The sequence below is a fragment of the Canis aureus genome, chromosome 25 (genome assembly GCF_053574225.1).
Source record: "Canis aureus isolate CA01 chromosome 25, VMU_Caureus_v.1.0, whole genome shotgun sequence".
NCBI classification, from domain to species: Eukaryota; Metazoa; Chordata; class Mammalia; order Carnivora; family Canidae; genus Canis; species Canis aureus.
Genome location: NC_135635.1, coordinates 30,098,092 through 30,114,164, shown reverse-complemented (window position 1 = coordinate 30,114,164; position 16,073 = coordinate 30,098,092). Strand labels below are relative to the sequence as shown.

Here is a 16,073-nt window from a genome sequence, read left to right as displayed (position 1 = left end):
TCTTGGAAGCAATGGGAACAAGTAAATAAAAAAAAAAAAATTTCTGGTTTTCTGTTCCCACCAACTTTGCCCACCATTCTGATCAGTGTAAACTTTTTACACCAGGATATTGCTGACCAGTCAATCACTTAAACAGTTATATATTGTCAGTTCAGCCCAGCTAGGAATTTTTTTCGCTATAATAATGTATAAGAATTGTATTCTTAAATAGGATGTCACAATGTTTGAATTATATCAGTCCTAATTTTTTATAATTCTTTCATATTTTGATTAAAAATGAAGATTTTCAAGATCAGCCACGAATAATGGATATTATTCAAAATTTAAAAATTTACCAAATCAGTAATATGTGTTTATATAAATATGTGTGTGTGTCCATTTGTAGTGAAGCTGCTCACCATTCTAATGATTGAATCATTCATCACTATTGGGACTATGATAGCCATAGCAAAAACAAAACAAAACAAAACAAAACAAAAACAAAAAGGCTTCAACTGGAACAAGTTTGGGAATATGTATAGATTATGCCCAATTTGGGATGGTTACTCAATAAATCATGCAAGTGGGTTTTTCCATGTTAATATCCATCAATATCACATTTATAGATATATATTACCTGCTTTTTTATAGTAGCAAGGTGTATATGACTTGCTGCAAAAAGCTCAATAAATGTGTGCATCATCCCACTTGAGATTTTGTGCAGTCTTCTGCAAAATGTAGAGTGCATTAGGAGCCTGCATATACTAGCTTAAACCTGTCTTATGATATTGAACCAAGCAATAATCCTTTTTGGGCAAAATTTACTGAAAGTAAAAAGAAATGTGACATCAGAGGACCAACTTGACAATTTATAAATGTTTGTGAAAGAATGAGATGACCCACTAACAGAATACTCCAATAAGATAAATATGAAGGGTGAGGGCTGTTCAAAGCAGAAATCTCACTATGATGCACTCTAGACCAAGCCCCTAATAACAATTCTCCTCTTTCCATTGGAGATATAGTGTTAAGATGTTTAAATCATATATTTCTTTGTCATTATAATTGCAAAACATTGTTGTTCCCACTTAAGAAAACTTAAAAATAATATCTAAAACTTTTTACCTCTATTGCCAGGTATTAGGGAGGCAGATTTACAATTCAAAAATTAGGTACTTTTTTTCTGTCTTTTCAGATTGGAAAATATCTTACATGCTAATAGTGAGCAAGCATTTAAAATTACAGAAAAATTCAAGACAAGTTTTGTGCTTCTTTTCAATATAATTTAATTAATATTGTGTCCTTATACTTATACTTCTTAATAGCGTATGTTCAAGTACATGATTCCATACTTCTATACATCTGAAGTAATGTACAATATCCATCATTTCTGTGTGAGTAGAGCCTATGTTTTTACATCCTTTCTATTTTGTTAAGTTGAAGTATTTGATTATATGTCACCCTTTCCGAATTTTATTCTATCTAACTTGCATGAATTAGACTTTAGTCATACATGTTGCTAAAGCATACATCAAAAAGTCAAAGAGCGGGATCCCTGGGTGGCGCAGCGGTTTGGCGCCTGCCTTTGGCCCAGGGCACGATCCTGGAGACCCGGGATCGAATCCCATGTCGGGCTCCCGGTGCATGGAGCCTGCTTCTCCCTCGGCCTATGTCTCTGCCCCTCTCTCTCTTTCTCTGTGTGTGACTATCATAAATAAATAAAAATTAAAAAAAAAAAAAGTCAAAGAGCTTCTGGTAAACACCTACTATACCTTAAAAATAATATAGGATATAAAAAATAATATTACTTTGCCAAATATCTATTAAGTTACTACTTTGTTCCAAGCATTTAAAAATCTGAGTAATAAGAATGAAATACAAAACTTTCTTTCAGAGAGATCACAATTTAGCAGATACTCTGTTTATGCATACATATGTATGTGTATGATAAATATTACATGTGTGTATAGGAAAACAGCAATAACAACTAAGTTGTACAATTATTATGCATCAATGAAGATGACTTGGTCTTCATTATCTCATGTCGTTATCCTTACAATATTCTTATGAGGGTAATGTATTTTAACACACATTTTGATGATGAGAAAACTAGCAGGCACAGAGGCTTAGAAACTTCCTAAAGTTCAGTCAGACGTAATGACTCAAACATAAGCAGAGGCTCAACAAGATCTGTCTAACACTAAAACACTGTATCCATAATCACTTAACTGAGTCAGTCAAGTTTGATTTTGTGTGTGTGTATTTTTGTGATTTGTGTGTGTGTATTTGTATCAAGTGCGAGTGTGGTGTGAAAAGGCAGTGTCATGGGGCTGGTAGAAGACAGGAATAGCAATGATGAGGAAGGAAGGGAGGAATAGAAATGTCCTCAAATGGAGATAATATGAGATCTTTGGAAGTTGAAGTCTAAATAAGATTTACTAGACTCAAAAGGGGAGTTGGAAAAGAACATTATATTTTGGATAATGATGAAGGAAACAAGAGCAGAAATAATTGGAGTAGATGGGAGAGAATAAGTGGGATGTAAAGTTGGAAATTCATACTGAGACCAGATTTTAAGGAGCTTTGAATTCATACTTTAGTGTTTCTACTTGATCCTGTAGGCCTCAGGGAGTTCTTAAAATTTTGCAAATGGAGGAATGACTGAATTGCCAACATTTTAGAGAGTTCTGGCTGCAATATAGAGGATGAAGTAGAGTAAGTAAGAGGAGGAAGAATGGGGTGGTTAGACTAATCAAGTGAAATGTGATAGAGACGTAAATTAGACCACTGTCAATAGGAATGGATAAAAGGGAGCGTGAGCAGTATTTCAGTAACAAAATTGTTAGGACCTTGTGATGAATTAAACATGGGAGATGAGTAAAACAGACTCTGATATTTCTGGTTCAGCCTGAATGATGTTGTAATTAACAGATATAGAAAATAAAGAATGGGATGATTTGTGGCAGGAAAATGATGAAATAATCTACATGCATATCAAGCATAATGAAGAAGCTAATCAGAGAACAGATAAAGACAGTATATGATCACTTACTACACTGGTTGGTCAAGGCTATAAATTGAAAGGTTTTGGAGAGGTGGTGAATGAATCTCTGCCAGTAGGTTTAGGAACTCTTTCAGGGCTTTTCTTCATCCTTTTTACCATAATACTGTAGTTGCTATTTTGTAAGTCAAGGAACTAATATGATGCATTTTGACAACTTCTAAGTATGCCTTTTCAGATAGAAATTTGGGGAATGGGTGGGTTAGAGATTCAACAGACCCCCTATGAAAAAATCCTAGGCTAGTCCTATATATCGTACTTACCCAATCCCCATTTGTTCCTGCTATAATGCGAAGTTGTTGATGGAAATTTAGGTTCCAGACTTCAGCCATAATCCCTAGCTCTGTATAAAAAAAATTCAATAGATTTGGTTTCATCATTGTATGGCCAACAGAATAAGTGCCTACATGTCTTTTTAGGGAAGAACTAAGAAAACCATTGCTATAATTGTTTTCTGTTTTTTGTGATGTTTCAAGGTTCTTTAGAGAGAAGTGGCCTTTTAGTTAGCTGGTGAGGTCTGGTCTGAAAACAGATTTGAATCAGGAAATTGAGATTCTGACTTTTAATTGGGGTACCTGATCTCAGCTCTCAGCCTTCTAGTCAGTTATTCTTAGTCTCCCTCCCTCTCTCTCTCTATCTTTCTCTCTCCCTGTCTGAGATTTAGTCTTCTGCATTGCCACCAGATAGCCCAATTCTGTAATGGCATTCTCTAAACTTCAGAGGACAGTCACTACAGAACTCTTGGCAATTCTGGGGACTTTCTCATTAGAATCTTAACATCTTTGTAAATGGAGTGTCACTTGGGTCTTCTAGAACATCACCTCTTGTGTTTTCCAGTCTTTTACAGACTGGCATCCCCATTCTAGCATCTCTACTTTTCTGAGCTTTTGATCCTTCCTCCACTATTGACCACAGTAGGTCTGGTAATGTTTTTTTTTTCCCCAGCTTGCAAACAAATACAAACAACCCCCAAGTGCCCACTCCCATGTGTTGTTGAATCTTGTATCATTGGTGAGTGCCCACTTATTCAGCTTTATATTCAACACTGACCTTTAATAAAGTGGAGTTTCCTGGTTTCCACTGGTGTATATCAGCTCAGTCCTACAGCTCCATTGACTTATATTTCTTTACATTTCTTAGGAGCCTAACATTTACCTAGCCTGGACATGCTGGTATTTCACAATATGAGAAGTTACAGTTCTAGTGAACAAAAGGAAAAGTGGCGGCAGATCCTGAGGAATGTGAACATTTACCTATAAAACCTCCACTTCATTTGAAGTCCCTTAGTAGTCTCCAACCAAGGCAGTTGGGATCTCTCTTTTAAAAATGAGATTTAGAGGGGATACCTGGGTGGCTCAGCGGTTTAGCGCCTGTCTTTGGTCCAGGGCACGATCCTGGAGTCCCGGGATCGAGTCCCGCGTCAGGCTCCCACCATGGAGCCTGCTTCACCCTCCTCCTGTGTCTCTGCCTCTCTCTCTCTCTCTCTCTCTCTGACTATCATAAATAAATAAATAAATCTTTAAAAAAATAAAAAATAAAAATAAATAAAAATGAGATTTAGAATACTTTAGCATGCCCAGTGGGTCCAGTGGAATCAGAAGATTCAAAGTTCTCCAGTGCACCAACCTAGTTATGCCCTCTCAAGTCACATGGTCCCACTTTTTCCCTGTCACCTCCCTGGCTATGGTATATGTGTATGATCATTTGATTTCCCATTAATCTGTACTACTATTATAATTAAATCATGCATTTAGTCATCAGCTGAGTGTGTTCTCCTGCTCTGAAATAGAGTCTCTTTATATGTTGCCATTCAGGACCTTTGACACTGATAATTTTATTTAAATTGTTAATTAGTAGATCTGTATCTGTCATTTTCTCTTTTCAGTGAATCAGTGATACTTATCAAAACTGTCAATTCCACAGTCCTTATAGTTATTTGTTTCTCTTTATCATTCAAATGCTCTAGACCAAGATTTGACAAACTTTGGTCCAGGGATTAAATTGGAACTATCACAAATTTTCACAAGTACAATTTTATTGGAAAACAGCCATGCCCATTTACTTATGTACTGTCTGTCTGTGGCTGCTCTTGGACTGCCAATAGCCGAATTCAGTACTTGATACCATATTATTTGCATAGCCTAAAATATTTCCTGTTTGGTTCCTACCAAAATTTTGCCCACTCCTACTGCACAACATTACTCCTTCTGGTGTAACCCTCCCCATTTTGATTCATGTTACATCACTATCACTTACCAGATGATTGTCATGGGCTTGTTCCCTAATTTTTCTAAACTTTACCGTTCTTATTTCTATGTAACTTGGAAAAAAGCTATTTTTTTTTATCATATTAGCACTATGGCAGGAAAGCACTATGTTACATCAAAAATAACTCAGATACAGTATCCAAAAAAGCAAAATTGAGAGGAAATTTAGACCGCTTCTGAACTGTTTCAAAAACGTACTGATGAGACATTTTATTGAATGCCACAAAACAACTTTTTTTTCTGTTCTTTCAATCACACACAAGAGTACTCTCTTAATCTCCTCAGAAATCTTAACTATCATCTCTTTCCCCTGTATTCTCTTCAAACTAACTTCTAAAAGTGATTTTCTTTGTGGTTTACTGACTCAATTCCTGTTACTCCTTTTCTTCCAGGCTTCCTATTCTATTCTGTCTACAATAAGCAGTGCTATGTTTATATGTTATTATAATAAATCAGTCATTTTCTCTGATTTATTTTAGCTTCACCATCATACTAATTAAACAAATCAAAACAACTCAGATGAGAGGAAGATTCTGCATACTTATATATGACAGATGTTTTTGCTCCTGTAACCCATTTCTCCTAGTAAAGTCTGTTTAATCTCCCCTATCATAGGCATATTCAAATTTGAGCCAAAGTCTCTTCTCCTCCAGCTAACTTGGTTCCTCTGAGAGATCCTGGACAATGCTTTCTTTCAGCCTGTGTGCTTCCAGAGATCTAGCTATATTTCAAGTATTTTGGAATTTGGAACTATTTTGGAATCAAAAACAGAAATGATAGAATTCAATTCCCACTTATTTGAGAATGTGTAAGATAAGAAAGCTGATGTTATAACCAAATCCTTTCTTCATGGTATCAAATCTCAATAAAACTGAAAGACATGTAGAATACCTCAGTTGACTATAGACTTCTCGAAAAATAGGCCATTAAAATAGCCTGATGATACAGAAAAACCAAATTTATTGCTTACTAAAGCAAAAATGACCACTACCTACTCAAAGTCTTAGTGGAGTCTCTGAATTCAGAGTTCAGTGGTAGATGGAATATTTATAAGATTTTGTGACTAGTTTTCAATGAAGAGGTCAAACTGGAAGAAGACAAAGGTTGTGATATAATAGTTTAGGTTTGATAGACACAACAGGGGCAGAGTTTGGAAGAGATGGCCTATTTAATAAAGTAAGTTGAGCAATCTATTATGATAAGGATAGTATTCTGAAGGTTAGTTGAGAAGTCTGTTTTTCATATAAATAGATATTCAGTAAGTTCCTGGAAAAGAAAAATGTTCAAATTATTTGTGGCTGTATCTTTCTGGGTTTTGTAGCCAAATTCTAAAGCTGTTCCCCAAGAATCTTGTCCCCGAATATTTAATCAAACATTAATCTAAGTACTTCTGTGAAGGGACTTTGAAGATATAAACAAAATTATTAACATTAAAATAGAGAGGGACAGATTATCCAACTGGGCAGAGTAGAATGACATGAGCCCTTAAAAAACAGAAATTTCTTCAGGTAGAGTCAGAGAGATGTGGTAAAATAGGAGAGAGGAGAGATGAACCCAAAGAGAGTGGGCAGAGAAATTTAAAGAATGAGAATGACTTGACCCACCATTGCTGGCTTTAAAGACAGAGGAAGAAAGAGGCACATAAAACATGGAATGTGAACTTTCTCTGGAAGCTGAGAAAGAAACAACAAAGGAAATGATGGGGACCTCAGTCTTATAGCTGTATGGTACTGAATTCTAACCACCTGAATGAATCTAGAAATACATTTTACTCCAAAGCCTCCAGAAAGCAATGGAATCATATGGATACTTTGATTCAGTTTTGTCAGACTTTAAAAGGAAACCAGTTGAGCCTTAGTATATTTTGTTCTGTGACCATAACACTGTGAGATAATAAATATGTGTTATGTTAAGTGACAAACTGTGGTAATCGGTTACAACAGCAATAGAAACTAATACCATGGGGAAAAACTATCTAGAATAGTAAACTTGTGTCAATGCAAACTAAAGACTGTCAAATAATTGTATAAAAAGCCTTACTATAAAAAATGTATAAAAAGTTAAATAATTGTATTAAAAGACTTAGTTCTCAATTAACTTTGTGGCTGCAGTTGGTTTCATTTCAGTTCTCCCCTTTAAACATAAAAATCCTGGCCTAGCACCAGTTTCTAACTAAATTTATCCCATGCATTCTGAAGTCTACAAGGCAATAAGAAAGTTAATTCTACACTCAGTAATGAAAATTAAACAGGGTCTGATTCTTGACTTAAAACTCTGAGGACCTCATGATTAAGTGTGAGGAATTCCTTTATTCCCATGTACAAGAACCTTGCTTGTTAGAGATCTGATTTCAAGAGATGGAAACTTAATCTGTATTACCTCCTGCTCCCCAAATCCACCCTGATATCTTCATTATGTACTGTTTGGACTCAGTTTCTTTTTATCACTTTCCTGTCCTTAAGTGTTTTTCCTAATATTGAAGTGGGGAATATAAAAAAAAAAAATAGTGAAAGGGATCATAGAGGAAAGGAGAGAAAATGAGTGGGAAAAATCAGAGGAGGTGAGACTCTTAACTCTGGGAAACGAACAAGGAGTAGTGGAAGGGTAGGTGGGCAGGGGGGATGGGGTGACTGAGTGACAGGCATTGAGGGGAGCATTTGACAGGATGAGGACTGTTATACTATATGTTGGCAAATCGAACTCCAATAAAAAAATATACAAAAAAAATCGCAGCTTCCTGGGTCCATTTAGAAAAAAAAAAAAGAAAAGAAAAGGAAATTTAGAAGTCACTTGGGTTTGAAACAACAGTTAAATTTTTTCCCTCAGCTTTTGGCTATAATCGCTGCCATATTGATTGGATTCAGGGGTAACTGACCTTCCACATTACCGATTACCATTGACAAATAGCCATCCAAAGGAATCCCCCAGACCTAAACACACATGTGGAATTTTTTCCTGATGGCATATTATTATGCATTGAACATGTGTTTACTGCAGTAGATAGCTACCTATCAAATTGCGTAACCAATCAATGGCTGCCAGGTATTTTGTCATAAAACAAAGACATGTAATATGCAAAATTTATTTTTAATGTGAAATTTCAGACACTCAATCTTCACCATTTTTATGCTTCTAAGATTTGCTACCTCTTGCATTTCAGTAAGAGATTCTATCAACAGCATAGTTTTTCCTCATCTCTAATACAGCACTTTCTAAGAATATCTCCATTTTTGTAAGGAGCATGTAGTTTCTACTAATTTAAAAGCAGCAATATTCAAAGCTGCTTGCTTTTTGCCTTACTGAGGCATCCCAGGATCCAGTGGAAATTATCTTTCCTACTAAACAAGCAAAAATCCCTGAATAAGTACATTCCTGTCTTCCACTGAGATCCTTTTCCTTTCTAGAGATTACCACAAATTCTTAGAAAATAGAAGATAAAAAAAAATGAAGCTTGCACATTAATAAAGCATTTTACTATGCTTTCTTAATTTTGTGAATTCATAATGCTGTATATCAATTACATCTGGTAGTCTCTAAAATAATAGTTCTATAGCAGAGTATATAGCCAATTTCTATATGACTTACAATGTTTTAGAGACAATCAGAACTCATGTCTTGTCAAACACTTATTTTCTAAAAATATAATTCCAAGAACTGTTTAAAATGAAAATGTACCCTTAACTAATCATGTGTTTTTGACCAGTGTTGTGATTTAAATTAAAAGTTGCTCCCCTATGTAACCCACACATAGAAGTTCATCTCAGCATTGCATTAAATTCAAAAGAAATAGTAGACACCTATTTATCCACTCACTTCCAAAGAGAAATGGAAAGAAAATGAAATACTATTAAATCTCATAACAAAACAAACAAAATCTCAAATCCACCCTGGTACACTGACTCAAATTATTATTATTATTATTTTAAATGAAGATTTTTTTTAAAAAGATTTTATTTATTCATGACACAGAGAGAGAGGCAGAGACACAGGCAGGGGGAGAAGCAGGCTCCATGCAAAGAGCCTGATGTGGGACTCAATCCCAGGTCTCCAGGATCACACCCTGAGCTGAAGGCAGATGCTCAACTGCTGAGCCACCCAGGCATCCCCATTGACTGAAATTATATTCTTACTCAAATGATGTTTTCATTTAAAGGTTTAGGGTAGCTGCTCAAAATTTCTTTCCCACTGCTTTCTCTCTTTTTCTTTCTCTCTCTCTTGTTCTCCTTTCCTTAACTCTATTCTATGCTGTTTTATTCTCTCGTTCATTCTTTCTTTTCACTCTCCAATGAGAGGATACAATTTTTTTTATTTAAGAGGTGAAAAATAGTATCTACCGTATGATACAGCTTTGGAGATCACATACAATAATAATTATAAAACCACTAGCACTCTGTCTCTTATTTAGTAACAGTTACATAAATTTTATCTATCATTAGTAATACATATGTGGATAGAATCATTTATTTTATTTTTTAAAGATTTTTTTTATTTATTTATTTATTTATTTATTTATTTATTTATTTATTTGAGAGAGAGTGTGTGAATGAGGGAGTAGTAGTTGGGGAGGGAGAGGGAGAGAGAATTTCAAACAGACTCCATGCTCAGTGTGGGGCTCAATCCCAGGACCCTGAGATCACAACCTGAACTAAAACCAAGAGTTGGATGCTTAACTAACTGAGCACACCAGGCGCTCATATAGTCATTTATTTTAAAAACCATATGGTTTATAATTCAATTAAATTTACATTTTAATTGAATATCTTTACATGATAGAATAGTAAAATTGATCATACAATTAGCAGCTTTAAGGAAAAAATAATATTTGAATATATCTAAATATTTTAGTTCAAAAGATCTTTAGTTCTTTAAGATATTTAAGACAAGATCTTTTATTCTTTAGTTCACAAGATAAGATTCATTTATTTTCCCTATCTATAATACTAACTTTATACCTATTATGCACTAATATGTTGGATATTACATATAGATGAAAAAGAAATTAGTATATGCCCAGACAGTTTATGGTCTATTGTATAAAAAATGATAAAAAGTTCACAAATAAGTGCAAACTACTAAGAAAGAAATATAAATAGTTGTGTGTTGGGGAATATGAACTTAGAATGTAAACAGAAGGCCTACTAAGGAGACAATGTTGAAATTGAGAAACAAAAATGTGGAAAGGGCAAGTCATACCACAAATAAAGGATCACATTAGCATAGTAGAAAGATCTTAGAGTTAAATTGTTTCATGTTTTCTAACGGTTCATAAAATAAAATTTATTATGTTTAAAATTGTAGTATAAACCAACTATAATCAATGACATTAGATATTTTGCTTACTTATGAAATTAAGCTATTATTCATACTTACATTCACATAATACCTTTAGTTGCCAAGCTCTAAATTTGTTTCATAGCACTAATATATATTTCAATATTACTGTGCTATAAATGCATCATATAGTATTGTTCTATCTATATAGCATTATATATTATATTATATTATATTATATTATATTATATTATTATATTATATTATATTATATTATACTCTACATGTGTATGTATGACAAACATATCAATATTAGCAACTACTCGGGATCCCTGGGTGGCTCAGCGGTTTAGCGCCTGCCTTCCGCCCAGGGCGCATTCCTGGGGTCCTGGGATCGAGTCCCGCGTCGGGCTCCCGGTATGGAGCCTGCTTCTCCCTCTGCCTGTGTCTCTGCCTCTCTCTCTCTCTCTAAATCTATCATGAATAAATAAATAAAAATCTTTAAAAAAATATTAGCAACTACTATTTAGTTATTTAGTAGTAATTAGAGTAAACATTTTCCTCAAACTTGGTCGATTTTAAGAAAACGACTCAGAAAACAAGAAAATTACTCATGATAAATGGTGAGATAGGACAGCTGCTATATTAAATATTTCTTACCCTTTACACTAATACTTCGTGTATAAAGTTACTTTTCCTTTAGAATGAATAACCTGCCAGAAGTTGTTCTATACATGAAACACAACTTTCCTGTTCCTCTAGATTGCTTGAGATCAGCCAATATGGTTCATAAAATGCACATCATTTGGAAATTTCTGTTTGAGACATTCCTAGCCATTCCTTCAAGAAGCAGCAGCTAGCATTTGATTAGATTTAACTGTACAAAAATTTAAAGATCATTAAATGGAAAAATTGTGGCCTAATCAGGAAATTATATATATTTTGGTTATATTTATCCTGACACAAATATTGCCTCTTTTCAACTTCAAATAAACTTTTAAAAATTGACTTATATATAATATTTTTTTCTCTAAGTTTTTTTTTAGATCAACAGTCTTAACTGTTACACTGATTAAGACAATAAATAGTTCAGGAAGTCTCTGGGTACTTAAATAATGACAGTTTTGTTTCTGTCACCAATTTATCCTTGTAAAAATCTGTTCTTTCTTCCATTAATGAGCTCATCCAATTTCCAGCTAAACCCCTCTTTTCTTTTCTCTAACCAGTTTGATTTAAAAGTAACAGATTCCTCAGCTGCCAAATATTAAAAGAATGAAACCAGATATTTAAATCCCTGTGACATATATTTGACTTGTTTGGGGATATCAGAAATATTTGTTACCCCAGTTTTCTTTCTTTGAAAAACCAGATAGGATAAACTGCATGTCTAAAATACAAATTCTTATATTTCTGTGAAAATGCAGCTGTAGATGTCATCATGAGTAGGGACTTTTATAGTGTCATAAAAATTCAGTGTCACTATAAATTTATGCTGCTGAAAATGTCGACATTTATGGCAACTTCTACAAGGACATATTTTAAAATGATACTAAAACTTGATGCAGCAACTTTTATTTAGTTAAAAAGTAAGATTATAGAACAAAAACATTTACTCTAATTTTTGAACCTATCAATATGGATGATTAATTTTTAAAATTTTCAAATCATATCATGGTTTGATGGGTACTTAAAAATCAAAGCACTCAAAATTAAAAAGCATGAAAGCATGTTCATGTATTATTCAAATTAACAGTTAATTGCTGCATATAATTAATATTCATTTACAATGCATTTAGTACAGACTTTTGATACCTGATAAAATTATTAATGATGCAAGCATACGATGATGCTTATTTAAGAATTATAGATAATCATAGATTTATATCTGCAATCTATTTTCCCTCATTTTGTATCCCAGGGCAAGCACAGTGACTATCTTGATTAATAAATTTTTAAAAATCATTTAAAAAATCACAAAAGGATTGTCCGAATCGACCAATTCATGAGGAAGAATTTTCACCTTTTTAGCCATAGAAGTTCCTTTGCAATGAGGAAGGGTAACCTCATTAAATGATCTAATTTGGGCAACTGCAGAAAAAAAAAAGAGAAATTTCACCTTTAAACGCAATTCTAAATCAGAAAAGCTGCTGTGGACTTAGTAGGCAGATTTTGACCGTGCTAGTGGTTAGGTGGGAAACTTTGGCAACGACTAACACACACCAGCCTTAACCAGTAAAAAATCCTATCTTCAGAATTAGGGATGCAGAAAGCTCTAGTTCAATCCTCGGAGACAGGCCTCTTTGGCTCAGACATCATGTTACAGTTTCTACGTATGTGCTATGTAAGCATTTTCTGAGGTCAAATGCTCACATTTACCTAAGTATGGTATCTGAGTAATTTTATTTTTCCAAAGTTTCTATCCTGAAAATGTGCTTTTGTGAAGTATTTGTGAAGTATAAGTGATACTGGTTAGGATGCCTGGGTCACAAACTGATACAATACTATAAATGTTACCAGTATATTTTTATATGACTTGCTAGCAAGTCTATACTTGGATTTGGTGAAGTTACCAACCTGGAACTATTACTGGAGTAGAAAAACAAAAACAAAAACAAAACAAAACAAAACAAAAACAAAATTAAACCTCCAATAAAAGCCTGCTTTCTCTAACCAAAGGACTAGAAAAGGGGCAACCTAGCAAGACAGAACACTTTTAAACAGTAATTACCCTGTTCTTGCCACAGAGGGGGGGAAATGTAGGTAATGCCAGAGAAGATCTAGTTAGAAGCCAAGACATTTATCTCTACTGAGTGGTTACAAAGTCCTCTTTTCTACCCATAGTATCAGTGGAGATCATGCGAGAAGCCTCCACCCCCGCTCACAGTCATGGGGCATCCTTCCTCTGCTCTTCACAAGGTGTCAGAAAAGTCCTAGTGAAGAGTGAGAATTGAAAATGGGTGTCAGACAAGAACTTGTACCCAAAGATTTAGAGCAGCACTATTCACAATAACAAAAAAATGGAAACAACCCAAATGCCCAACAATGAATGAATGGAGACACAGAATGTAACATAGTCATACAATAACATACTATTTAGCCATAAAGAAGAATCAAGCACTGATACATGCTATGACATTCATAAACCCTAAAAACATCACCCTAACCAAAAGAAGCCAGACAAAATATTCACATATAGTTTGATTCCATTTATATTAGGTGTTCAGAATAGAAAAATCTGAAAGTCAGAAAGCAAATCAACGGTTGGCAGCAGCTATAGAGAGGGAAGAATGATGACAGATTTCCTAATGGGCATGGGATTTCCCTTTGAGGTGATAAAAATATTTTGGAATTATGTAGATGTGATGACGGCACAACATTGTGAACCTCCTAGATGGCACTGAGTCATACACTTTAAAATGACTTAAATGATAAATTTTATATTATATCTATTTTATCACAATAAAACTGTACATTTAAGCCCTAATAGTCATTAATTACATTCAATTTAAATGATCTGAATACAATTAATAGACAGAAACTGACAGAACAGATCAAAAAGTGTGACCCAACTATGTGCTATTTATAAATAAATCAAATATAATGATATGAGCAATCTGAAAGTAAAAGGATGAAATTATATACTATATATATAGTTTATATATGTACTATATGTACTATATAGTTGTATATATACTATATATAGTTTATATGTACTGTATATACTATATACTACAGATATACTATATATGTTCACATATATAATGCAAATAATTTCATATATATATATAATGCAAACATTATTTGAAAGAAAACAGTAATGAAAAGAAAAAAATTAGGGATGCTTGGGTGGCTCAGTGTTTGAGCATCTGCCTTTGGTTCAGGGTATGATCCTGGGGTCCTGGGATTGAGGTCCGCATCAGGCTCCCTGTGGGGATCCTACTTCTCCCTCTGCCTATGTCTCTGCCTCTCTCTGTGTGCCTGTCATGAATGGATAAGAAAAACTCTTAAAAAAATAAAAAGAAAAGAAAAAATAAAGCAGTAATAGCTATATTAATATCAAATAAAGATACTTCAAGACAAAATTATTAGAGACCAAGAGGAATAATATTTAATGATACCAGCCCTATTTGTTGAAAAGGCTATATTTTCTCATGGAATCACCTTGGCACCACTGTAGAACAACCAATAAAAAATTGTAAGGGTTTATTCTTTGGACTCTCATTTCTGATCCATTGGTCTATATGTCTCTCATTATCCTAGTACAACAGGCAATTGTAGAGATATGTTTTTCCATTCACCTTTTGCTGGATATTTAAACTGTTTCTATTTTGGGGGCACTTGGATGGCTCAGTCAATAAAATGTCTGACTCGGTTTCAGCTCAGGTCATGATCTCAGGGTTGTGGGATCAAGCCCTACATCAGGCTCTATGCTCAGCAAGGAGTCTCCTTGGGATTCTCTCTCTCCTTCTCCCTCTGTTCTTCACTCCACTCACTCTCTCTCTCTAACATTTATTATATTTATTTTTATATTCATATAATTATATTTATATAATAATCTATTATTTTATGTTATATATTTAATATGCTTATGCTTACATTTAATCTACATTTATTTATAATAAATATATAGATATAAAATATTAATAAATAGAATATATTTATTATATACTTATTATTTTTTATAAAAATAAAATAAATTGTCTCTACTTTTTGGCTATGGCAAATAATGATGCTGTGAACATTCATGTACAAGTCTTAGTGTGGGTATAAGCATTTATTTCTCTTGTGTAAAGACCTGGGAGTGAAATTGCTGAGTCATATGGTTACTATATTTAGTCCTCTAAGGTACTATCAGACTACCATCCAAAGTGTCTATGCCATTTTATATTCCCATCAACAATGTATGAGGGTTTTGGTTTCTCCTTGTCTTTGCCAGCAATTGTTACTACGTTTTTCAATATAGCCAGTCTACTGGATAAAAAGATGTGTCTCATAGTGATGTTATTTTTCATTTCCTTAATGACTACTTGAGCATTTTTTATGTGTTTATTAGCCATTGTATATCTTCTTTGGTTAAATGGTCATTCAAATCATTAGCTCATTAAAAAAAAATTTGTTTGCCTTCTATTTTGTTCCTTATATCTTCTACATAGAAGTCCTTTATCACATATAAAGATTTGTGGATATATTCTCAAAGATTGTAGCTTGTGTTTTGCTTTTATATGTTGTCTTTTGAAGCATTCAGGTTTTAATTTTTCTTAAGTATAAATCATCATTGTTTTTCTCTTTCATGCATCTTGGTTTTCTTTTCTTTTTTTTTTTTAAGAGAAAGACAGAGAGAGAGAGAGAGGTGCAGAGACATAGCAGAGGGAAAAGCAGGCTCCCACTGGGGAGCCTGATGCATGACTCAATCCTACAACCAGGGATCACACCCTGAGCCAAAGGCAGATGCTCAACCACTGAGCCACCCAGGCGTCCTGAATTGATGGTTTTTC

The 16,073-nt window shown here is 34.0% G+C and overlaps 1 long non-coding RNA gene across 5 annotated transcripts in view; it reads left to right on the top strand.

Annotated features, from left to right (window-relative positions):
- Positions 1 to 16,073, top strand: part of LOC144297649 (uncharacterized) — a 185,876-nt gene that overhangs the window by 24,085 nt on the left and 145,718 nt on the right. Inside the window, exon 4 of one of the 5 annotated variants that reach the window (XR_013364602.1) lies at positions 1,305 to 1,373. The exons of the other annotated variants lie outside the window; for them this stretch is intronic. This is a non-coding gene — a long non-coding RNA (uncharacterized LOC144297649). The remainder of the gene's footprint in view (positions 1 to 1,304; positions 1,374 to 16,073) is intronic. 5 annotated transcript variants of the gene reach the window in all.